General features: G+C 46.7%; 1 protein-coding gene across 4 annotated transcripts in view; it reads left to right on the top strand.

The window, feature by feature from the left end:
- LOC126175377 (dihydroxyacetone phosphate acyltransferase) overlaps positions 1-24,286 on the top strand; it is a 134,272-nt gene that overhangs the window by 70,486 nt on the left and 39,500 nt on the right. The window lies entirely within an intron of this gene.

Here is a 24,286-nt window from a genome sequence, read left to right as displayed (position 1 = left end):
TATCTTTGGCTTGAGTTTCAACCATCATATCTCAACAATGGATATAGATTATGGGATTTAAAAAATTGTTTTGACTTTATCCATTCATCTCTCTGTGCAAAGTTTGAACTGATTTGCCCAAGTATAGAGTGTGTGGTTCAAAAACCTCCCAGGAAAATGTGTTTGTGCATTAAAATTCAAACGAAGCAAGACCTTAGACCAAACTCTGACACAGCAGTGGGCCAAATTTGAACCATCAGTCTGATTCCAGTTCAGAGTTATTGAAGGGTGATGGTTTTGGCACATAAAATACGATTGAGGGTGACTGTTTTTGCACATAAAATCTAAATGGTGCCATTACATGAACATTAATTTCAGCCCAATGAAAATCTTTTGCAAAAGGAATTAATTGATTTGCACAATTTGCCAAGGTGCCAGCTCCAGTTTGTTGTTCAGACATTGCTTAACATACTGTAACATATCTACAGTAAGACAGATATTTGAATGGCTATACAAATGGCTGCTGGCCTGTGTGAAACCAAAAACCTTTGACCTCATCTTCCTAGCAGCAAGACCTACCCCCCCCCCCCCCCCCCAAATTGCAATTGTGTGTGTGGCCTTTTTCTCATTTCAGCACTTCCTTGGTGTAACTACATTTCTTAACATTAAATCTCTTGCCCCCTCCTCTTCTCCCCCGACATACATAAAGCATATGACACGACCTGGTGATGTCATATCCTTGCCATATTGTGTGAGTGGGGTCTCTGGGGCTCGCTCCCGATTTTTATCCAAAACTTTCTGTCACTCCGTACTTTCCGTGTTCAAGTTGGTGCCTCCCTTGTCCCCCCCCCCCCCCCCCCCCCCCTCTACCCGCCCCCCGTATTCAGGAAAGTGGCATTCCGCAGGGTTCCGTATTGAGTGTGTCTCTATTTTTAGTGGATATTAATGGTGTGTTAGCAGCCTTAGGGCCGTCGGTCTCACCTTCCCTGTATGCGGATGACTACTGCATTTCGTACTGCTCCACCAGTACTGGTGTTGCTGAGCGGCACCTGCAGGGAGCCATTCACAAGGCGCAGTCATGGGCTCTAGCCCACGGCTTCCAGTTTTCAGCCGCGAAGTCGTGTGTCATGCATTTATGTCGGCGTCACACTGTTCATCCAGAACCAGAACTTTACCTTAATGATGATCCACTCACTGTAGTGGAGACATATCGATTGTTAGGACTAGTTTTTGATGCCCAATTGACTTGGCTACCTTACCTTAGTCAGCTTAAGCAGAAGTGCTGTCAGCACCTCAATGCCCTCCACTGCCTGAGCAACACCATCTTGATCAATCCTGCCTTGACTATTTGAGTCTGGTTTACCATTAGGCGGTGCCCTCAATGTTGCATTTACTGAACCCAGGGCACCACTGTGGTGTTCACCTAGTGACGGGAGCTTTTAGAATGAGTCCAGTGACCAGTGCCCTGGTGGAGGCCAGAGTCCCTCCATTGAAGGTTAGACATGCACAACTGCTTGCCAGTTATATTGCACTCATTTGTAGTTCTCCTGCGGATCCACATTACCATCTCCTTTTCCCAATCATGGCGCTTCATCTCCCGCATTGGCGGCCCAGGTCAGGGCTTAAGATTGCAGTTCACGCTTGGCCCCTTCTGTCTGAACTGGAGTCCTTCCTGTTACCTCATCTCCTCGAGGTCCATTCACATACACCTAGACCGCAGATTCTTCTGGACCTTTTGCATGGCCCTAAGGACTCTGTTAACCCTGCGGCTCTCCGCTATCACTTCCTCTCAATTCTCAACATCTACCGCGGCCATGAATTGGTTTACTCTAGCGGCTCGCTGGCTGATGTCATGTAGGCTTTGCTTATGTTTGTGGAGGACATATTGAACAGCACTCCTTGCCAAATGGCTGCAGTGTTTTCACTGCAGAGCTGGCGGCCATATCTCGTGATCTTGAGCACATCCACTCATGCCCTGACGAGTCATTTCTCCTGTGTACTGACTCCTTGAGCTATCGACCAGTGCTACCCTCGCCATCCTTTGGTAGCGTCCATTCAGGAGTCCATCTATGCCCTGGAATGGTGTTTGTGTGGACCCCAGGACACGTCAGAATCCCAGGCAATGAACTAGCCGACAGGCTGGCCAAACAGGCTAAGCGGAATTTGCTTCTGGAGATAGGCATTTCCGAAACTGACCTGCATTCTGACTTATGCTGCAGGTTTTTATGGCTTTGAGAGATGGAATGGCATAACAGTAGGCACAACAAACTGTGTGTCATTAAGGAGAGTATGAATATGTGGAAGTCTTCCATGCGGTCCTCTCACAGGGAATCTGTTGTCCTCTGCTGGCTCTGCATTGGCCATATGTGGCTAACGCTTGGTTACCTCCTCCATCATGAGGACCCACCTCAGTGTCGCGGTGACTCACAAATGACGGCCCTCATCTCTTGCTGGACTGCCTACTTTTAACTTTCCCAACACCCTACCTTCAGTGTTGGGTGACAGTGCCTCAACAACAGCTCTAGTTTTACATTTTATTCGTGAGGGTAGGTTTTATCCTTTGATCTAAGTTGTAGCACATGTCCTTTCTCCCTTGGCGTCCTCCACCCAAGTGCAGAGTGGCTGGCTTCTCCTTTTTATTCTCATGGTCAGCCAGCCATGGTAATCTGCTCTCTTTTATTGATCTCTTCTACATGTTTCTTGCACCTCTCTGTGGTTTTCTTGTCTGATTTTGTCCATTTTAGAGTTTGTGGTCCTTCTGTCATTCTTGTGGTTTTCTCCTTTCTTCGAACTGTGTTTAGTATGTCTCGATTATTTTACTACCACCATAGTGGAATTATTTTAATCGGGACCAATGACCTAGCAGTTTGGCCCCTCCCCCCTATTTTAAACCAACCAACCAACCCTCTACCCTCTCCCCCACTTGTTCCCTCCCCTCCACCTCCCCCACTCCCCTCCCCTCCTCCTCCCCCACTTGTCCCCTCCCCTCCCCTCCACCTCCCCCGCTCCCCTCCCCTCTGTCTCTACCCCCCCTCTGTCTCTACCCCCCCTCTGTCTCTACCCCCCCTCTGTCTCTACCCCCCCTCTGTCTCTACCCCCCCTCTGTCTCTACCCCCCCCTCTGTCTCTACCCCCCCTCTGTCTCTACCCCCCCTCTGTCTCTACCCCCCCCTCTGTCTCTACCCCCCCCTCTGTCTCTACCCCCCTGTGTCCCTACCCCCCCCTCTGTCCCTACCACCCCTCTGTCCATACCCCCCTCTGTCCATACCCCCCTCTGTCCCTACCCCCCCCCCCTCTGTCCCTACCCCCCCCCCCCTCTGTCCCTACCCCCATCCCTCTGTCCCTACCCCCATCCCTCTGTCCCTACCCCCATCCCTCTGTCCCTACCCCCATCCCTCTGTCCCTACCCCTATCCCTCTGTCCCTACCCCCATCCCTCCCTCCCTACCTCCTCTCCCTCTCTACCCCCTTGCCTTCTTTCCCTGCCCCTCCCACTCCCCATCTCCATCTCCCCCTCTCCCCCTGCCTCCCTCCCCTTCTCCTTCGCATGCTCAGTCCCCACCACCTTCCCCCCTACTCTTGACGGTTTTGGAGTAAGTATTTCACTTACAGATGGGAGTGCCCATTTTGTAATTGATTAATAGGATTGACTGAATAAACAATTTGCTATATTACTAAAAGATTGTAGTTTCTTTGTTAGCATAATGGGACATATGAAACCACTATGTCCATATTAATTATAATTATCTTTGTGGTTTAGGTGTAATTAACTTCATATTTAAGTAAAGTGTTTTCTCACTACTGAGAATGCAGTAGAGTGGAAGGTATGTTTTCCTCATATTCTACTCCAGCATAGCTTTCCTTTATGTATCTTTCTTCCTTCTGTCTCTCTGAGGAAGGTGACACTTTTTATAAGAGCCAGGAGAATGAAGATTCAAGTCCTGTTTGCCTTCTCCAATTTAACTTTCATATCGTTACACAAAATGACTTTAGGGAAACGCTTTAGTGACACTGCTGGATGTACAGGTGGAGAAACGAACATATTGATACGTGTAACACTGCACGTGTCCAGCAAGGGTGTCTGCAGTGGAACAAGGCCAGTATTGCAGGCTGGTCACGTTGAGTGTCTGTAGTAGGTCTAATATAAGGCCACCCGGCAGCTGTCTCTGCCTCAGTTTGCTACAGGCTCTGTGGCACTAAGAGTTTTTACTGTGTGTATGCTGCTATGTACCATGAACTTTTGGTTTCCTTGAGCTTCTGCGTCATCTCCCTAGACTACACCATTTATCTGGCACCAGGCTATAAGGCTACTTCCCGTTCATTCTCTGTCCTGACTTTTCTATAATTACTGACTTTATCACACACGTTGATTAAAATACCCTTTTTGTACTTTTTGCTATTAAACATTTGGTACATGGTGTTTAGCTAACTGTACAACATTTACTTGATCTAGAGATAATCACCATTAGTGACACGTTTGTCTTTGAAAATTATTTTATTAGAAGTTATAAAATAGAAACACAATTCGTGAAGAAATGGAGGTACTAATTGTGTGCCAGCTTCTGAATTAGCTACTTTTGCTATGTTCAGTGCTATAAGAGGTAAATAAAAGTTACTGAGTATGAAATCTTTCTGGCTGATTAGCATATGTTAGGTTTCTGCTTGGTGCTGCAATAAGATTATGCATTCTTTCTTATGTTAGTTATCAATATGTCCAGTACACTGCAGAAGTATTGGTTAAAACTATGTTTATGTCTGTTTTCTGATGTTGATACAATATTAGAAAGTGCTGAGGGAATAAAAGCAATAGGAGGAGGTGTTGTAACTACTCACCATATATGTGAAGTGTTGAATGGTATGACACACACACACACACACACACACACACACACACACACACACACACACACACACATACACATACATATGTGTTATGTCAGTTGAAGTGGTTGAGAGGAATAAGGAGGAAGAGATGGAATGAAGGAAAGAGAGAATAACATTTGGGGAGGGAGAGAGGAACAAGATATGAATGTGGCATCAGTGAGCCCACCGTGGCACAGGCAAGAGAAGCTGTCTGTGGCGCTTGATGAAGTGAAGTGGATAAGTGTGTGGGGAACAAGATAGAACACAGGGTAAGGGAAATCACAAAGATAATGTGTGAGCATGATTAAATGATTAGTTGGATCAGGTTTGAATGAAATAGAAGAAACGGTAATTGAAGAGGGCAGAACATGCCATTGTGAACAACATGTTAAGACTTCAGTGGCTGCTGCACTACACATGCCATATGTACCCATCCCACAAGTGTGTCTGAACTGTGTTAATTGAAATGTGTTTGACACATCCTATGATCCTGCAGTCCTCCTGGCCTCAAATTCTGCTAGCTCCTGTCCAACCCCTACCACCATCTCTGTGAGCCATTGCTTCCACCTCCCTCCTCTCCATTTTGCACTTGAGCTTGATCCATCGATTGATTAATCTACATTCACACAGCTTTCTTCCCTGTTTACCTCTTCCTCTGTTCTAATCCCCTCCACACCACCGCCAGCCCATTCCTCTCCTTCATTGTATGTGACTTCTTTTGTTTTTCCGTGTAAGTGTTTGGTTTTGTATTTTCAAATATCATCTGTTCTACACAATTTATAATTTCCATTTGATGAAGTGGACTGTCTTTCTCTCACTTTGTGTCCATATTATATAGTCCAATGCAGTTTACTCCCCTTATCAAGTGTCCCTGTTCAATATTTTGCTTGTATGAATGAATTCTCAAGTCAGAAAGTTTGAAACTGATTTATACTTTAATTCCAGACATGTTAGCACATGTTTTAGGCTTTATTCCCAGTGTGTGTTTTTCCTTTTCTCATGACATGTTATTACACTGCTCTACTACTCAGTATACTTTTTCGAATCAGAGGTTGAAGGGCAGAGTTTGATCGTTGGTATTAAAAGTAGTTCCAGCACTAGGTTGATTGACTCAAGCTCTGACAATGGAACAGAAACCATTAAAATTGAACAAAGCTCCAGGGCCTGATGGAATCCCTATCAGATTATATACTTAATTTGTGGCTGAGTTAGTCCCTTGAACAAAAATCTGTCCTCAATTTTTGGAGAAAAGCACAGGTAAGGCCCGTCGACAAGAAGGTTAGTAGAAGGGATCCACAAAACTGATGTCCATTATCCTTGACATCGATTTCTTGTAGAATATTAGAACATATTCTGAGCTCAAACATAATGAGGTATCTTGAACAGAATTACCTCTTCTATGCCAACCAGCTTGGATTCCAGAAACATTGATTGCGTGAAACCCAGCATGCACTTTTCTCATATTACATACTGAAAGCTGTGCATCAAGGCAGGCAGGTTGATACAGTCTTTCTTTATTTCTAAAAATCTGTGCTTCTTGTCAAAAGTATGATCATATATGGGGTATCAAGTGAAATTTGTGATTGGATTGAGGACTTTTGGTAGAGAGGATGCATGTTACCTTGGATGTAGAGTCATTGTCAGATGTAGAAGTAACTTCAGGTGTGCCCCAGGGAAGTGTGCTGGGACCTTTGTTGTTCATGTTGTATATTAATGACCATGCAGACAATATTAATAGTAAAATAAGGCTTTTTTTTGCAGATGATGCAATTATCTTTAATGAAGTATGTCTGAAAGAAACTGCATAAATTTTGTCAGATTTTTGAAATGTAAAATTGTGCACTTCACAAAAAGAAAAAAAAAATAGTATCCTATGACTATAATATCATTCAGTTACTGTTGGAATCAGCCAACTCATACCTCTGTGTCACACTTTGTAGAGATGGGAAATTGAATGTTCACATAGGCTCAGTTGTGTATAAAGCAGGTGTCAGACTTCAGCTTATTGGTAGAATACTGGGGAAGTGTAATCAGTCTACAAAGGAGATTGTTTACGAATCACTTGTGCGACTGGTTGTAAAATATTGCTCGAGTGTGTGGAACCCGTAACAGATAGGACTAATGGGGGATATTGAACGTATGCAGATAAGGGCGCACAAATGGTCACAGGTTTGTTTAATCCATGGGAGAGAGTGACTGAGGTACTGAAGGAACTGAATTGGAAGACTCTTGAAGAATGATGTAAACTATACTGAGAAAGTCTTTTAACAAAATTTGAAGAACCGGCTTTAAATGACCACTCAAGGAATATACTACAACCTGTACATATTGCTCACGTAGGGATCACGAGGATAAGATTAGAATGACAACTGGATGCACAGAGGCGTTCAAATAATAATTCTTCCTGCACTTCATATGTGAATGGAATGGAAAGAAACCCTAATAATACCCATTACCATGCACTTCGTGGTGGTTTCCAGAATGTTGTTGTTGTGGTCTTCAGTCCAGAGACTGGTTTGATGCAGCTCTCCATGCTACTCTATTCTGTGCAAGCCTCTTCATCTCTGAATAACTATTGCAACTTACATCCTTCTGAATCTGCTTAGAGTATTCATCTCTTGGTCTGCGTCTGCGATTTTTACCATCCACACTTCCCTCCAGTACTAAATTGGTGGTCCCTTCATGCCTCAGAATGTGTCCTACCAATCGATTCCTTCTTCTAGTCAAGCTGTACCACAAGTTCCTCTTCTCCCCAGTTTTGTTCAGTACCTCCTAATCTAATCTTCAGCATTATTCTGTAGCGCCACATGTCGAAAGCTTCTTTTATCTTCTTGTATAGACTGTTTATCTTCCATGTTTCACTTACATACACTCCCTACAAATATTTTCAGAAAAGAGTTCCTGACACTTAAATCTATACTCGATGTTAATAAATTTCTCTTCTTCAGAAACACTTTCCTTGCCATAGCCAGTCTACATTTTATATCCTCTCTACTTCAACCATCATCAGTTGTTTTGCTGCCGAAATAGCAAAACTCATTTACTACTTTAAGTGTCTCATTTCCTATTTTAATACCTTCAGCTTCAGTTAATTTAATTCGACTGCATTCCATATCCTCATTTCACTTTTGTTGATTTACATCTTCTATCCTGTATTTTACCCTGCCACCATCAGAATTTTAAAGAGAATATTCCAGTCAACATTGTCAAAGGCTTTCTCTAAGTCTACAAATGCTAGAAACATAGGTTTGCCTTTCTTTAACCTATCTTCTAGGATAAGTCGTAGGGTCGGTAAGGCCTCGCGTGTTACAACATTTCTACAGAATTCAAACTGATCTTCCCTGAGGTCAACATCCACCAGTTTTTCCGTTCATCTGTAAAGAATTCATGTTAAACTGATAGTTCGGTAATTTTCACACATGTGAACACCTGCTTTCTTTGGGATTGGAATTATTATATTCTTGAAGTCTGGCAGTATTTCGCCTATCTCATACATCTTGCTCACCAGATGGAAGAGTTTTGTCATGACTGTCTGTCCCATGGCTATCTATAGTGGTAATGGAATGTTGTCTACTCCTGGGGCCTTGTTTCGAGTTGGGTCTTTCAGTGCCCTGTCAAATTCTTCACTCAGTATCATATCTCCTATTTCATCTTCATCTACATCGTCTTCCATTTCCATAATATTGTCCTCAAGTACATCACCCTTGTATAGACTCTCTGTATGCGCCTTCCACCTTTCTGCTTTCCCTTCTTTGTTTAGGATGGGTTTTCCATCTGCACTCTTGATGTACATACATGTGGTTCTCTTTTCTCCATAGATCTCTTTAATTTTCCTGTAGGCAGTATCTATATTACCCCTAGTGATATATGCTTCTACGTCCTTACATTCGTCCTCTAGCCAGCCCTGCTTTGCCATTTTGCACTTCCTGCCGATCTCATTTTTTTAGACATTTATTTTGCTTTCAACTGCTTCATTTACTGCATTTTTATATTTTCTCCTTTCATCAGTTAAATTCAATGTCTCTTCCGTTACCCAAGGATTTCTACCAGTCCTCATGTTTTTACTTATGTGATCCTCTTCTGCCTTCACTATTTCATCTCTCAAAGCTACCTATTCTTCTTCTGTTGTATTTCCTTCCCCTGTTCTTGTCAGTCATTCCCTAATGCCCTCTCTGAAATGCTCTACAATCTCTTGGTTCTTTCAGTTTATCCAAGTCTCATCTCCTTAAATTCCTATGCTTTTGCAGTTTCTTTAGTTTTAATCTACAGTTCAGAATATAGATGTAGAAATAATAGTGTGTTCACATTTGAGGTTAGAATTCCAGGGCAATAACTGTGAACTGGTAATAATCCACATATATGTGTGCACATGCGAGCGAGCGGGCGCGCGCTCGCGCGCGCGCGCGCGCGCGCGCACACACACACACACACACACACACACACACTCTATTTTGTTATTCCATCCTGAATTTTCCATTGTTTGATAAAGATAAGTGTTAGACTCAAAGAAAACCATCAAATTCAAATGGAAAAAAAGGTAAAGAAAATGAGGAAGTGGGCAGAAAATGAAGAAATAGAAAGAAAGAATGAAAAGAAATTATTGAACGTGTAGAAAGGCAGTGACAGTGAACAGAGGATGTAAATGAGAAAGGAGGGAAGGGATGGAGTGGAGGATAATGGGGAAGCAGAGTGTCATAAAATAAAGGCAGAGCAGATGTAAAAGTTGTATGATGTCAGGTTCGTTTCTATTTCTGAAGAAACTCGTGGCTCCAAATATGAGGTATGGGGATGAGAATGATACTAACAACACTAGCTTTTATTTAGGCTACAAAACCAATGGTCTGTTGTAAACAATTTCTCTGTTGCCATTCGTTTTCATCAAAAGCTTGGTGTGACTCATACCAATTTAAAATGCTGGAGAAAGTTAGCAGTTCAGTTGATAGACGTACACTTTCGCTAATGGCAAGGTAGGAGCAGTCTGTGGAATTGGTTGGGTGTATTGGACAGATTTTACCGTTGGTGTGTTCGTGTGGAGTTGTACATATGTAAGGATACATGTTTAAGGACATTATTGAATGTTCTATTTCTGAGTACGCTATGCATTGTAGTTGTTGAATTATGCACTTGCATATCAAAATAATGTTGACAAAAAACACTATTTAGGAACATGCATTTGACTATATTTAATGTGTTCCTGCACTATGCAGAAGCACGCTACGCAAAGGCGTATAGCACAGAACATCTAGCATAGGTACCTAAGAGTATGTATAACAGGCAAAGAGATCTGTACACATGAAGTCATTGCCAAGATAACAAATATTTTGTTCACCAAAGCCCAAGACCTCCCCTTGAACTAATATTTTCAAGTACTCACAAGAACCTTGTTACCAATTTTTGGAATTTGTCTTTACTGAGAGAGTTGGCGAGTAAATTAGAAAGCATTTCTCTCCGTATACAAATAGTTTATAGTAATATCTTCTGTTTTAGGTGGTACCTAATAAAATGGTACCTAATATCAATTTGCTTGGATCACACACTTATTATTTGGTTCAGAACTAACTTGATTGCTCTCATGTTGTCACAGAACTTGTTGGTCAGCTCAGTAATTGTATGTGGCTCAGTTTCACCTATGACAGCCCTTAAGTAGAGCACTTCCTGTATGGTGAAAGACAATGCCATACAACTTGACACAGTTACCTGTAATAGGATGTCTGTTACACAGTTCATTTCACCGATCTACGTCCACAGCTCATGGTGTAGGGGCTAGTGTTGCGGCCTGCAGATCACAGTGTCCCGGGTTCGATTCCCGGACGGGTTGAGGATTTTCTCTGCCGGGGACTGGGTGTTTATGTTGTACTCATCATTTCATCATCATCATCATCCTACTAATACTGAGAGCAAATTTTACAAATGCCCTAAAATTAACCATTGTGTTGCAGTTAAAAGAAATTTAGATATTTAAAAGGAACTGTTGATTACAGATTAAGGTATTGTAAGACAGGAACTCCCCCATGAACCATGGACCTTGCCGTTTGTGGTGAGGCTTGCGTGCCTCAACGATACAGGTAGCTGTACCGTAGGTGCAACCACAACGGAGGGGTATCTGTTGAGAGGTCAGACAAATGTGTGGTTCCTGAAGAGGGGCAGCAGCCTTTTCAGTAGTTGCAGGGGCAACAGTCTGGATGATGGACTGATCTGGCCTTGTAACACTAACCAAAACGGCCTTGCTGTTCTGGTACTGCGAACGGCTGAAAGCAAGGGGAAACTACAGCCGTAATTTTTCTCGACGGCATGCAGCTTTACTGTATGATTAAATGATGATGGCGTCCTCTTGGGTAAAATATTCCGGAGGTAAAATAGTCCCCCATTCGGAACTCCGGGCGGGGACTAGTCAAGAGGACATTGTTATCAGGAGAAAGAAAACTGGCATTCTACGGATCGGAGGGTGGAATGTCAGATCCCTTAATCGGGCAGGTAGGTTAGAAAATTTAAAAAGGGAAATGAATAGGTTAAAGTTAGATATAGTGGGAATTAGTGAAGTTCGGTGGCAGGAGGTTGGTTGGTTTGTTGGGGGAAGGAGACCAGACAGCGAGGTCATCGGTCTCATCAGATTAGGGAAGGATGGGGAAGGAAGTCGGCCGTGCCCTTTGAAAGGAACCATCCCGGCATTTGCCTGGAGCGATTTAGGGAAATCACGGAAAACCTAAATCAGGATGGCCGGACGCGGGATTGAACCGTCGTCCTCCCGAATGCGAGTCCAGTGTCTAACCACTGCGCCACCTCGCTCGGTGGTGTGGCAGGAGGAACAAGACTTCTGGTCATGTGAATACAGGGTTATAAATACAAAATCAAATAGGGGTAGTGCAGGATTAGGTTTAATAATGAATAAAAAAATAGGAGTATGGGAAAGCTACTACAAACAGCATAGTGAACGCATTATTGTGGCCAAGATAGACACGAAGCCCACGCCAACTACAGTAGGACAAGTTTATATGCCAACTCTCTCTGCAGATGATGAAGAAATTTATGAAATGTATGATGAGATAAAAGAAATTATTCAGGTAGTGAAGGGAAACGAAAATTCAATAGTCGTGGGTGACTGGAATTCAAGAGTAGGAAAAGGGAGAGAAGGAAACATAGTAGGTGAATATGGATTGGGGGTAAGAAATGAAAGAGGAAGCCGCCTGGTAGAATTTTGCACAGAGCATAACTTTATCATAGCTAACACTTGGTTCAGGAATCATGAAAGAAGGCTGTATACATGGAAGAACTCTGGAGATACTAAAAGGTATCAGATAGATTATATAATGATAAGACAGAGATTTAGGAACCAGGTTTTAAATTGTAAGACATTTCCAGGGGGCAGATGTGAACTCTGACCACAATCTATTGGTTATGAACTGTAGATTAAAACTGAAGAAACTGTAAAAAGGCAATATCTGAGCTGTAAGTTTGAGCTAAATATAAAACACCTCCTACTGCCTCCAAATAAGGCACTTGCTTTTTATACATCATCTTCCTGCTACTAACAACTTCACACCCTGTTCCATAGATGCAGAAACTGGCTTGCAAATATTCATGTCATATTTTTCTAGTATTCTAGTCTACATTGATTGGTCAATTGACAATTCTTCTCCATTATCACTTCATGTGATCTTCATACCAATATACTGTTTCACTTCACCTAAATCATGCACATAAAATTCAGATTGAAGTTGTCTCTTGAAACTATTCGTTAAACTTTCACTTTTTGTCAAAATAAAAATATTGTCAACCAGTATAACCAAAAGTATAGTTTCATCATTTGTTCTGTGATATGTATCATGATCAGCTGTTGACTGATTCATATTCATCCTTGTTAATGCTTTATGCAAGCACTGATTCCAACAGTATCCACCCTGATTAAGGTCAAACATGCTCCTTTTCAGAAGCCAAGTTTTATTATTTTCTTGAGGAGTTTTCTTGGCTTCCTCTGGCAGAATCATAAAAATTTCTTCCTCCACGTGATGGTTTAATACCCATTGTTTTTCCCCCAGCAAAGGGCAGGGGATATCTTTATAAAAGCATATTTCACTACAGGTGAGAATATTTGTTTTCACTCTTTGCCCTCTGTCTGAAAGCATCCTTTAATTACCAAAGGAGCTTTAAAATTTGGTTTTGCATCTTCTGGGTTTTTAATGACCTACCTCACTCGTAATGGTATCCATCCTTGTGGTGCATCAACTCATTCATAAGTATAAATTTTAGAAAAAGACTGTAATTTATTTTCTATACCTTTCTTCCATTTGTCTGCATTGAGGCTGGTCAGGGCTTCTTCAACTGTAAGAAGTCAATCTTTGAGCAGCCATATATTTTTCATAATATGGACACATCTTAAGTATTATTGTATGTGATGAACACCATCAATGTACGTCCTCCATTGCTGGAGTTCCCGGGGTCTCATTCTACATTTCATCTTCAATGAAATTATCTGATTGCTCCTGAACAACTTCTGCAGGTCCTTTGGTTTCTAAATTTACTGGTGCTTTTGCATGTTCTTGAACATTTTCATCAGGATTAATATCTACATATCCTCTTTAATCATTTGTTTCGTTTGCACCAGATTTTAAAAATATTGACTAGTTATTACTCTTTTGTTTTTAGGATTTATGGATCTGTAACCAATATAAATATATTTTTCAGATTTGGGGTCACATTTTCTTCTAAATTGTTGGGAACCTGTACCATGGTCTTACATCCAAAAATTCTTAGATGACCAAGGTCAGGTTTCTTTCCAGTCCAAACTTCAAATGAAGTATTTTTTGGTACAGCTTTAGTAGGGGACGTATTATCTAGATGTATGTAGATAACACTGCAGTTGTGTCTGCCCTGTAACATTTTGGTATCCTGCATCCTTTAACATGCTCCTTGCTTTCCCTACAATTGTTCTGTTAGCCTGTTCTACTATAGTGAATTGTAGTTAGATGTTGGATTCCAAATTCATTCAGTTATCACCTGAACTGTTTGTGATATTTGATACTATTGTCTAATCTGATAACTTTTCTCTTCTTACCAGTCTGTCTTTCAACCGTGGTGCGAAAACTGGCAAATATTTCTCTCACTTTGCCCTTGGTTCTAATGGTACAAATATGGGTAAATCTTGAAAAATCATCAAACAAAGTAAGGAAATAACAGCTGCCTCCTATAGATTCTTCTTCCATAGGCCCTCACATGTCTGTATGTATCAACTGCAAAAGCTCAGGTGGTCTATTTTTACTTGTTGTAAATGGTAATCTGGCTTGCTTTCCTTATATACAAATTTTGGAAGGTAAGTTACAGTTATTATTTTCCTTTGCCCCTGTTGCCATATCTTTTAACAAGGCCATACTTTTCCTATTAAGATGTCTGAGTCTTCAAAGACAAATTTTTTTTGTAGGATATACTAGATAACTATTTCCAACTTGTAGGACATCTAATTTATAAATATCCTTTCTTTACTTACATTGGCTATCACACGGCACCATTTAAGTAAATAATTACCTTGTTAACCTTATTCACTATTTCACTCACTGAAAGCAAATTGATAGCAGCGGTCTTCATATAGTGTACATTATGTGTTGCAATATCTTGTGATTCTCTTGTAATGTACAAATTAAAGTTTATCTTTCCAACCAGTTCAAATTTTAATTGAGAACCATCCACTGTTGAAACACCAATGTTTGCTTGTGGAGACACGTTATATAAAACTGATCGATCTTTAGTAATACGTATAGAAGCTCTAGAATCCAGGAACCAATCAGTGCTGTTACTTTCAGTCTTACCATGAGAATAACATGCAGTAAGTGCTTTATGCTTATTGCATGGATTACTTGCCTTCCTTTCTGGAAGATCTGAAACTTGATTATTTTTGTGTACTCAGTTTTTCAGTGTACTGCAATGTGAAATGTCCTATTCCTTGGCATTTATGTACTCGAACATGTTTATTCTTTTTGTATTTTGAATATAAAGCCATTTCCTTGTCCTGGACAGGATATTTTTGTACTTTCTTAACATCTTGTAATATCTTGACTTCTATGGTATCACTTCTATTAGGTGTCCCTGGACTCTCCAAGTCTGTTATCATGGGGGAATACTTATTGGGTAGTCCAACTAGTAAATAGACACCCATCCATTCTTCAGCAACTGTTGATTCTGATATTTCTTAGATGATTTGAGCTGGAGGTGATTTTGTTTACATACTCAACTTTTTACATTAATCTAAATGTGTGGCACTAAGCTCTCTTAACAAACCCAGTTTCCTAGTTAAACCTCCATCTTCAAAAGCTCCTCTTAGATTGTCCCATACTTCCTTTGCCATGTTGGCCTTTGCTATATGTACATAATTTATGATGAACTAGACAAATTACATTGGATTTTCCCTCACATTCATTGTTTTGGAAATATGAATCTATGGACTTAAAGGTTTCATGAGTGACATAACCAAAGGTTGTCCAAATGTAGATAATATTCTGCAGTAAATGTCCTCACTGCATAATTCTCTTGACCCGTGAGTTTCCCAGTTTGTGGTGTCGGGACAGAGGCCATTTACCTAATGACATTATAATGAATTATAAACCACTTACAAACAGTATTAAGTTTTCCATCATTCAGTACTCAAGGCTTATTCAGTTTAATCTTCCTGGACCCATAACACTGTTGGATTACAGTGTATACACTGCCAGAAAAAAAAGGAAAAAATAGTACACCTGGAAAGATGATGTCAATCTTGATCCACTGATGGCATATGCCACCGGTGGGGCTAGTAGATGTACTGATAGAGGTTTCAGCATTGTCCACCAACAGATAGTTAGTGAACAGCTACCAGCTCACAGCCAGGAGCTCAGTGTGGTGCAGATGTGTGAACAGGGTCACCACAGGTTCTGGAAATCAGGGAATTTCAAACATGTTAGAGAAAAGTCAGGGAAATTTGTAAAAACAAAACACTGGAAAAATCTCATTTTTTGTCTCAGCAGATGAAACGGTTTCTTTACTGAGATGTCGTGCATCATCGTTGGCTGTGTGCAGCTGAGTGCATACGCTGCTTCCCTACTCTCTCATGAATACTGCTTCTCCCCATCCTACCACTCCCTTCAGCTTGCAGTCAGTGCTGGCACCAATTCTTGCCACTAGCCTAGCAGCTGCCAACGAGAGATTAGGCAGGCATGAGGAGTGGTTTGTTTGTCTCTGATTCTCAGAGACTTTCAATGCAGTGGCCAGAGACAGTGGTCATGTGTGCATAGGTTGTGTCTGAGTGATTATGTGAATGTGTGTGTGTGTGTGTGTGTGTGTGTGTGTGTGTGTGTGTGTGTGTGTGCACTCTCGTTTTCTGGCAAAAGCTATGGGTGAATATTTAGTTGTGAGAGTGTGGTTGTCTTTTCTTAGTGCCTGTCTGCGGCTCAGCAATCATCATTGCGGTGGGTTGCTACCTATCCTCATTATTATTGATTCTCAGAGTATTTGAACAAGTTATCTTTTGCATGGGTTGATCACCCTGGTTTCATTTCATCAACATGTTATCTGTTGCTCATGAATAACTGGCCCAGTGGATTTCCACAACAAGCCAAAACCACAGACCATTTCTGTGGGTATCTGCCGATCTGAAGCCATGTGGTTCCCACTAATGTGTAGGCCCTGCCCATCACATCTAGTTCCACCTATCTGCCCGCAGGCCGGGTCTTTGTGTGTCATGATGCAGTGGACTTTCATGGTTTATCCATGTTCGCGCGGTGCTCCTTAGCAGGCCAGAGGCCATGGGAGATTTCAGGAATTGCTACTGTCTCACCACAAGAACATTGTACGGTGTGATGTTTTAGAGACATTTTATTTGTTCTAGTGTATTTTGGCACATAAAAAGTACTTTGTATGTTAGAAAGTGTGGGCGATAAGGAGGAGAAAATTGTGTCAGTGTGTCACTATGCACTCATATATATTTGAAAGAAAAATCACAGAATACCTGTAAAACAATGGATATAACACAGTAGGTAATAACCAACAATAACGAACATAGAACCAACATTTTATTGGCACTCACCTGAAGTGTTGGTTTACATAATTCTTCCCCGCCTTATACACATCTTTCAAGAGGCCTACTCCCTTCTGAGGTTATTTCTGAATTCAGTGAAGGTATTTTAAATCTGTCATGTGACTCCAAGGAAATGTATATTTTTATCACCAAATGTGTTTTGTGTTATTGAAATAAAATATCAGTGGTCTTAATGAAACACACTTGCCATTTGGGGTGCCCTCTCCATCTAAAAATGGTTCATTACAAAGGATGTTGATATTAGTACTTAAGATTTTTGCTCACATCAGGAAATACCTTCCGCTTGCAAGTTTTTTTAGATATTTGTTTGCACTATTGTTTTTTGTACTGTAGCTACAATGACAGATTGTCAACTTACATCATAATTTACCCTTGAGATCCCTAAATTTGTCAGGGTAAAATGCTAAAACTTGTCTCGAAATTAGGGAAATATCAATGAATTTCACTTGGGGAAACCTGTGGCAACCCTGGACTGAAGCAAGCGGACAACCATGCCACAGACATGCAGTTGGGCTTCCTACAGCCAGCTTTACTAGTTTAAAAGGAGTCAAACAGTGGCCTTTGAAGTGGCGACATGGTCCTTTTGGAGAACTGCCACACAAGGTGGAGGTGCTGTGTCAGTTGTGCAATATTACTGATGTCAGTGGTTATGTGAACATTCTCTCACCAGTAGATGAGTTTCTGGATGTCCACACAGCACAGAAACGTGTCAGGATCGGGGTATTATAAGGGTAGCAGTGGCAGATTGGACAGCTGCCACAGCACAGATAAGAGAGCTTATGAGCCTGGACATGTCAACACAAATTGTTGCTAACCAGTTATTAGCAATAGGACAACAGGCACACACAGCTCTAGTGTTCTTCCACACATGCCAATGCATTGATGTGCACATCTTGACTGGTGTGGTCAGAGCACTTGAAAGCACTGTTGTATTCAACGATTGAAGCAGATTCTGCCTACATGCAAAGTGATGGTTGTTTGCGCATGTGATGTAGAGCTGGTGAGTGCTGTCTTACAGAGTGCATTCATCCAAGACACACTGGCTCCATCCCTGACCTTATGGTCTTGGATGTGATGAGCTACAACTCTTGTTCACCTTTGGTGTTTCTGGGTGGCTCATTAACCAACACTCAATGAGTGTGGAATGTTGTTAGACCTGTTCTTTTGGTGTTCTTGCAACAGGAAGGTGATGTGTTGTTCCAACAGGATAATACTCATCCACACACTGCCTGTGAAGCTCTCATATGCTCTGTGAGACATACATAAACTTCCCTGGCCAGCATGATCTCTGGACTTGTCTTCAGTCAAGCAAGTGAGGGATATAATATGATGAGAAGTGACTCGTGTGGCTTGTCAACCAACAACTCTTACAGAATTACATGAACAGGTCAAGCAGGCATGGCATAACATATCCCAGGACAGTACTCACTATCTGTACAATCAACTGGCTGCCAGAGTCATTGCCTGCATCTGCCCAAGGAAGCTACACCCTATTCTAATATGTATGTTTCAGCATGGGTCATTGTGTGGTACCTCAGAAACACTTGTGCTGTTGATCTGTAGATGTAATTGTTTCATGTTTTCCATATGCACTGTTGAAACAATAAATCTTGTGTGAACTGCAAACCTCTAAAGAGTGCACTAATTTTTTTCTTCTGGCAATGTATTTTCACAGTAAAATAATGTTGATGAAGAAGCATTATCATATTTAGGAACATATATTTTACTATGTTTAATATGTTCCCAGCAGTATACAAAGGCATACACAAAGGCACATAGCTCAGAATACATATAACAGAGAAGAGATCTGTGCACATAAAACGCACTGCCAACATAACAAATATTTTGTTTTCGAAGCTTGATCCAGTTGGGGAACACTTCTAACACCAGATCTTCAAGACAGATAATGATTGCCACTCCACTTTTCTTTTGCTACCTGTCTGATTTTCATTTGTGGTAGTTTCTTGGCCAACTTTCATCTTTATTTATTCTGTTCCACAACCTTCATTATTTCTCTACTTCATTTAAAAATCTCTCTCTCCCTATCTCCCCAATCCCCATCCCCCCACCCTCTGCCCCTCCCTATCTCCCCCTCCCCCACCCCATCTCCCCAATCCTCTCCCCCTCCCCCACTACTCTTCCTTATCTCCCCTCCCCCTCTCTCCCCCTACCCCACTCCCCTTCCCTATCTCCCCCTCCCTATCCCCCTCCCCACCCTCTCCCCTCCCTATCCCCCTCCCCACCCTCTCCCCCTCTCTCCGCCTCCCCATCCTCTCCCCCTCTCTCCGCCTCCCCATCCTCTCCCCCTCTCTCCCCCTCCCTATCTTCCACCTCCCCATCCCCCCATCCTCTCCCCCTCCACCTCTCTCCCCCTCCACCTCTCTCCCCCTCCACCTCTCTCCCCCTCCACCTCTCTCCCCCTCCACCTCTCTCCCCCTCCACCTCTCTCCCCCTCCCTATCTCCCCCTCTCCATCACAACCATCCTCCCCCCCTCCCCCCATCCTCTCCCCTCCCCCATCCTATCACCCTCCCCCATCCTCTCCCCTCCCCCATCCTCTCCCCCTGCCCCCATCCTCTCCCCCTCCCCCCATCCTCTCCCCCATCCTCTCCCCCATCCTCTCCCCCTCCCCCCATCCTCTCCCCCTCCCCCAATCCTCTCCCCCTCCCCCCATCCTCTCCCCCTCCCCCAATCCTCTCCCCCTCCCCCAATCCTCTCCCCCTCCACCAATCCTCTCCCCCTCCCCCAATCCTTTCCCCCTCCCCCAATCCTTTCCCCCTCCCCCAATCCTTTCCCCCTCCCCCAATCCTTTCCCCCTCCCCAATCCTCTCCCCCTCCCCCAATCCTCTCCCCCTCTCAGATCGTCCCCCTCCCCATCTCCACCATCCTCACCCCCACCCCATCTCCCCCGTCCTCACCCCCACCCCATCTCCCCTGTCCTCACCCCCACCCCATCTCCCCTGTCCTCACCCCCACCCCATCCCCCCTCCCCTTTCTCACCCTCCCCTTTCTCCCCGTCCTCTCCCCCTCCCCGTCCTCTCCCCCTCCCCGTCCTCTCCCCCTCCCCGTCCTCTCCCCCTCCCCGTCCTCTCCCCCTCCCCGTCCTCTCCCCCTCCCCGTCCTCTCCCCCTCCCCGTCCTCTCCCCCTCCCCGTCCTCTCCCCCTCCCCGTCCTCTCCCCCTCCCCGTCCTCTCCCCCTCCCCGTCCTCTCCCCCTCCCCGTCCTCTCCCCCTCCCCGTCCTCTCCCCCTCCCCGTCCTCTCCCCCTCCCCGTCCTCTCCCCCTCCCGTCCTCTCCCCCTGCCCGTCCTCTCCCCCTGCCCGTCCTCTCCCCCTGCCCGTCCTCTCCCCCAGCCCGTCCTCTCCCCCAGCCCGTCCTCTCCCCCAGCCCGTCCTCTCCCCCAGCCCGTCCTCTCCCCCAGCCCGTCCTCTCCCCCAGCCCGTCCTCTCCCCCAGCCCGTCCTCTCCCCCTGCCCGTCCTCTCCCCCTGCCCGTCCTCTCCCCTGCCCGTCCTCTCCCCCTGCCCGTCCTCTCCCCCTGCCCGTCCTCTCCCCTGCCCGTCCTCTCCCCCTGCCCGTCCTCTCCCCCTGCCCGTCCTCTCCCCTGCCCGTCCTCTCCCCCTGCCCGTCCTCTCCCCCTGCCCGTCCTCTCCCCCTGCCCGTCCTCTCCCCCTGCCCGTCCTCTCCCCCTCCCCGCCCTCTCGCCCTCCCCGCCGTCTCGCCCTCCCCGCCGTCTCGCCCTCCCCATCTCCCCCCGTCGTCTCACCCTCCCCATCTCCCCTGCTCTTCCCCTCCCCTCACTTCTCTTCCCCTGTACCCCCTCACTTCTCTTCCCCTGTACCCCCTCTATCCCCCTGTACCCCCTCTATCCCCCTGTACCCCCTCTATCCCCCTGTACCCCCTCTATCCCCCTGTACCCCCTCTATCCCCCTGTACCCCCTCTATCCTCCTGTACCCCCACTATCCCCCTGTACCCCCTCTATCACCCTGTACCCCCTCTCTCCCCCTCTCCCCTTTCTCTCCCCCCTATCCCCTTCTCTCTCTCCCCCTATTCCCCTTCTCTCTCCCCCTATCCCCTCTCTCGCCCTGTATCCCCCCCACCCTCTCTCGCCCTGTATCCCCCTCACCCTCTCTCGCCCTGTATCCCCCTCACCCTCTTTTGCCCTGTATCCTCACCCTCTCTCACCTTGCATTCCCCTCTCTCACACTCTATCCTCCTCTCACCCCTCCAGCTCTCACCCCCTCCAGCTCTCACCCCCCTCCAGCTCTCACCCCCTCCACCTCTCACCCCCTCCACCTCTCACCCCCTCCACCTCTCACCCCCTCCACCTCTCACCCCCTCCACCTCTCACCCCCTCCACCTCTCACCCCCTCCACGTCTCACCCCCTCCACGTCTCACCCCCTCCACGTCTCACCCCCTCCACCTCTCACCCACCTCCACCTTTCACCCCCTCCACCACTCTTCCTTCCCCTCCGCCACTCCCCCTCCCCTTTCCTCCTCCATCCCCTCTCCTCGCCCCTCCCCCTCTTCCCTTCCCCCTCCCCCCCATCCCAACCCCTCCCCTCTCCTCCCCCTCCCACCACCCCAACCCCTCCCCTCCCCTCTCCTCCCCCTCTTCCCTTCCCCCTCTTCCCCATCCCCATCTCCCCTCTCCCCTCTCCCCCTTCCCCCTCTCCCCCTTCCCCCTCTCCGCCTTCCCCCCTCTCCCCCTTCCCCCTCTCCGCCTTCCCCCTCTCCCCTTCCCCCTCTCCCCCTTCACCCTCTCCCCCTTCCCCCTCTCTCCCTTCCCCCTCTCCTCCTTCCCCCTCTCCCCCTTCCCCCTCTCCCCCTTCCCCTCTTCCCAAACCCTTTTAACCCTCCCCTCTCCCCCTCCCCCTTCCCCCTCTTCTCCCCCTCTTACCCCCCTCCCACACCCCTCCCCCTCTCCCCTCACCCCTTCCCCTCTCCCCCTCACCCCTACCCCTTTCCCCCTTCCGCTCTCCCCCTCCCTCTCCCCTTCCCCTCACCCTTCCCCTCACCCCTTCCCCTCTCCCCCTTCCCATCTCCATCTTCCCTCCCCCCTCCCTCCCCGTCTCTCTGTGCCCCCACTCCCCCTGCCCCTAAATCCCCCTCTCCTCCTGCCTCCCCCTCTCACTGTGCTCTATCCCCCCTCTCCTCCTGCCTCCCCCTCTCACTGTGCTCTATCCCCCTCTCCTCCTGCCTCCCCCTACTGCCTCTCCCTCTCCCTCACTCTCACCTCCCCCTCACTCTCACCTCCCCGTCACTCTCACCTCCCCGTCACTCTCACCTCCCCGTCACTCTCACCTCCCCGTCACTCTCACCTCCCCGTCACTCTCACCTCCCCGTCACTCTCACCTCCCCGTCACTCTCACCTCCCCGTCACTCTCACCTGCGCTCCCTCTCACCTCCGCCTCCCTCTCACCTCCGCCTCTCTCTCACCTCCGCCTCCCTCTCACCTCCGCCTCCCTCTCACCTCCGCCTCCCTCTCACCTCTGCCTCCCTCTCACTTCCGCCTCCCTCTCACCTCCAGCTCCCCTCTCACCTCCAGCTCCCTCTCACCTCCCCCTCCCTCTCACCTCCCCCTCTCTCCCACCTTTCCCTGCTGCCCCTTGCATCCTCTCTCTCTCTCTCTCTCCCCCCCTCTCTCCCTCCCTCCTCTCTCCCCTCTCTCCCTCCCCTCCTCTCTCCCCTCTCTCCCTCCCCTCCTCTCTCCCCTCTCTCCCTCCCCTCCTCTCTCCCCCCTCTCTCCCTCCCCTCCTCTCTCCCCCTCTCTCCCTCCCCTCCTCTCTCCCCCTCTCTCCCTCCCCTCCTCTCTCCCCTCTCTCCCTCCCCTCCTCTCTCCCCCTCTCTCCCTCCCCTCCTCTCTCCCCCTCTCTCCCTCCCCTCCTCTCTCCCCCTCTCTCCCTCCCCTCCTCTCTCCCCTCTCTCCCTCCCCTCCTCTCTCCCCCTCTCTCCCTCCCCTCCTCTCTCCCCCTCTCTCCCTCCCCTCCTCTCTCCCCCTCTCTCCCTCCCCTCCTCTCCCCCCTCTCTCCCTCCCCTCCTCTCTCCCCCTCTCTCCCTCCCCTCCTCTCTCCCCCTCTCTCCCTCCCCTCCTCTCTCCCCCCTCTCCCTCCCCTCCTCTCTCCCCCTCTCTCCCTCCCCTCCTCTCCCTCCCCTCCTCTCTCCCCTCTCCCTCCCCTCCCCCTCCCCTCCCCCTCTCCCTCGCCTCCTCTCTCCCCTCTCCCCTCTCCCTCCCCTCCCCCTCCCCTCCCCCTCCCCTCCCCTCTCCCCCTCTCTCCCTCCCCTCTCCCCCTCTCTCCCTCCCCTCCTCTCCTCCTTCTCCCCTCCCCTCTCCCCCTCTCTCCCTCCCCTCCTCTCCTCTCTCCCTCCCCTCCTCTCCTCTCTCCCTCCCCTCCCCTCTCCCCCTCTCTCCCTCCCTTCCTCTCCTCTCTCCCTCCCCTCCCCTCCTCTCCTCTCTCCCTCCCCTCCCCTCCTCTCCTCTCTCCCTCCCCTCCCCTCTCCCCTCCCCCTCCCCTCTCCCCTCCCCCCTCTCCCTCCCTCCCCTCTCCCTCCCCTGTCTCACCCCTGCTCCCCCTCTCCCTCCCCTGTCTCACCCCTGCTCCCCCTCTCCCTCCCCTGTCTCACCCCTGCTCCCCTCTCCCTCCCCTGTCTCACCTCCGCTCCCCCCTCCTCTCTCCCTCCCTCCCTTCCCCCTCTCCTCTCCCGCCCTCCTCCCCCTCCCCCCCCCCCTCTCTCTCTCTCTCTCTCTCTCTCTCTCTCTCGCTCTCTCTCTCCACCGACGTCTTCTTATAATTTTCCTGTTGTTTCTGTCTCTCCTCTCCCTGCTGCGCTACTCCTGTTTCCGCAGTTTACATATTAATTTTTAGCACTCTATGGTTGCTTTTGAGCTTGGTTTCCATCCTGTATCTGATGATTACAGGCAACTCGTTGTTGATATTCTGTGAGAAAGAAAAGGTAAGTTTATTGCCTGTTGGTTTTATAACCATTAAAGACTGAGCACTTACTTGGGTGGGCAAGGATGGAAAGAAAATCGGTGGTGATTTAGGTAACCAAGCAAAAACTAAATCAGAATCGCCATATAGAGATTGGCATTTTCCTCCTCTCAAAATTGGTTCCACGCTGAGTTCTGAATTTTGAATCTCATTTTTTGACTTTGTCATTTCTCAAACATATGCACATTTTACCTGTTGCTTTGATCGAGTAGATATCTGCCTCTGTGTCTTTTCAGCAAATCATAACTCATCAGTGAGAGCCCAAGAATATATCTTCCATGTTCCTAAAGCTGTTGAAAAACAGAGATTGCATCTAACAGTAAAAGAGGGAGTCTGTCAATAATTATTAGCACCCCCCGCCCCCCCCCCCCCCCCACACACACACACACACACAC

Source organism: Schistocerca cancellata, chromosome 1 (genome assembly GCF_023864275.1).
Source record: "Schistocerca cancellata isolate TAMUIC-IGC-003103 chromosome 1, iqSchCanc2.1, whole genome shotgun sequence".
NCBI lineage: Eukaryota > Metazoa > Arthropoda > Insecta > Orthoptera > Acrididae > Schistocerca > Schistocerca cancellata.
Note: the sequence above shows the minus strand (reverse complement) of the source record. Positions and strands in the feature narration are given on the sequence as shown.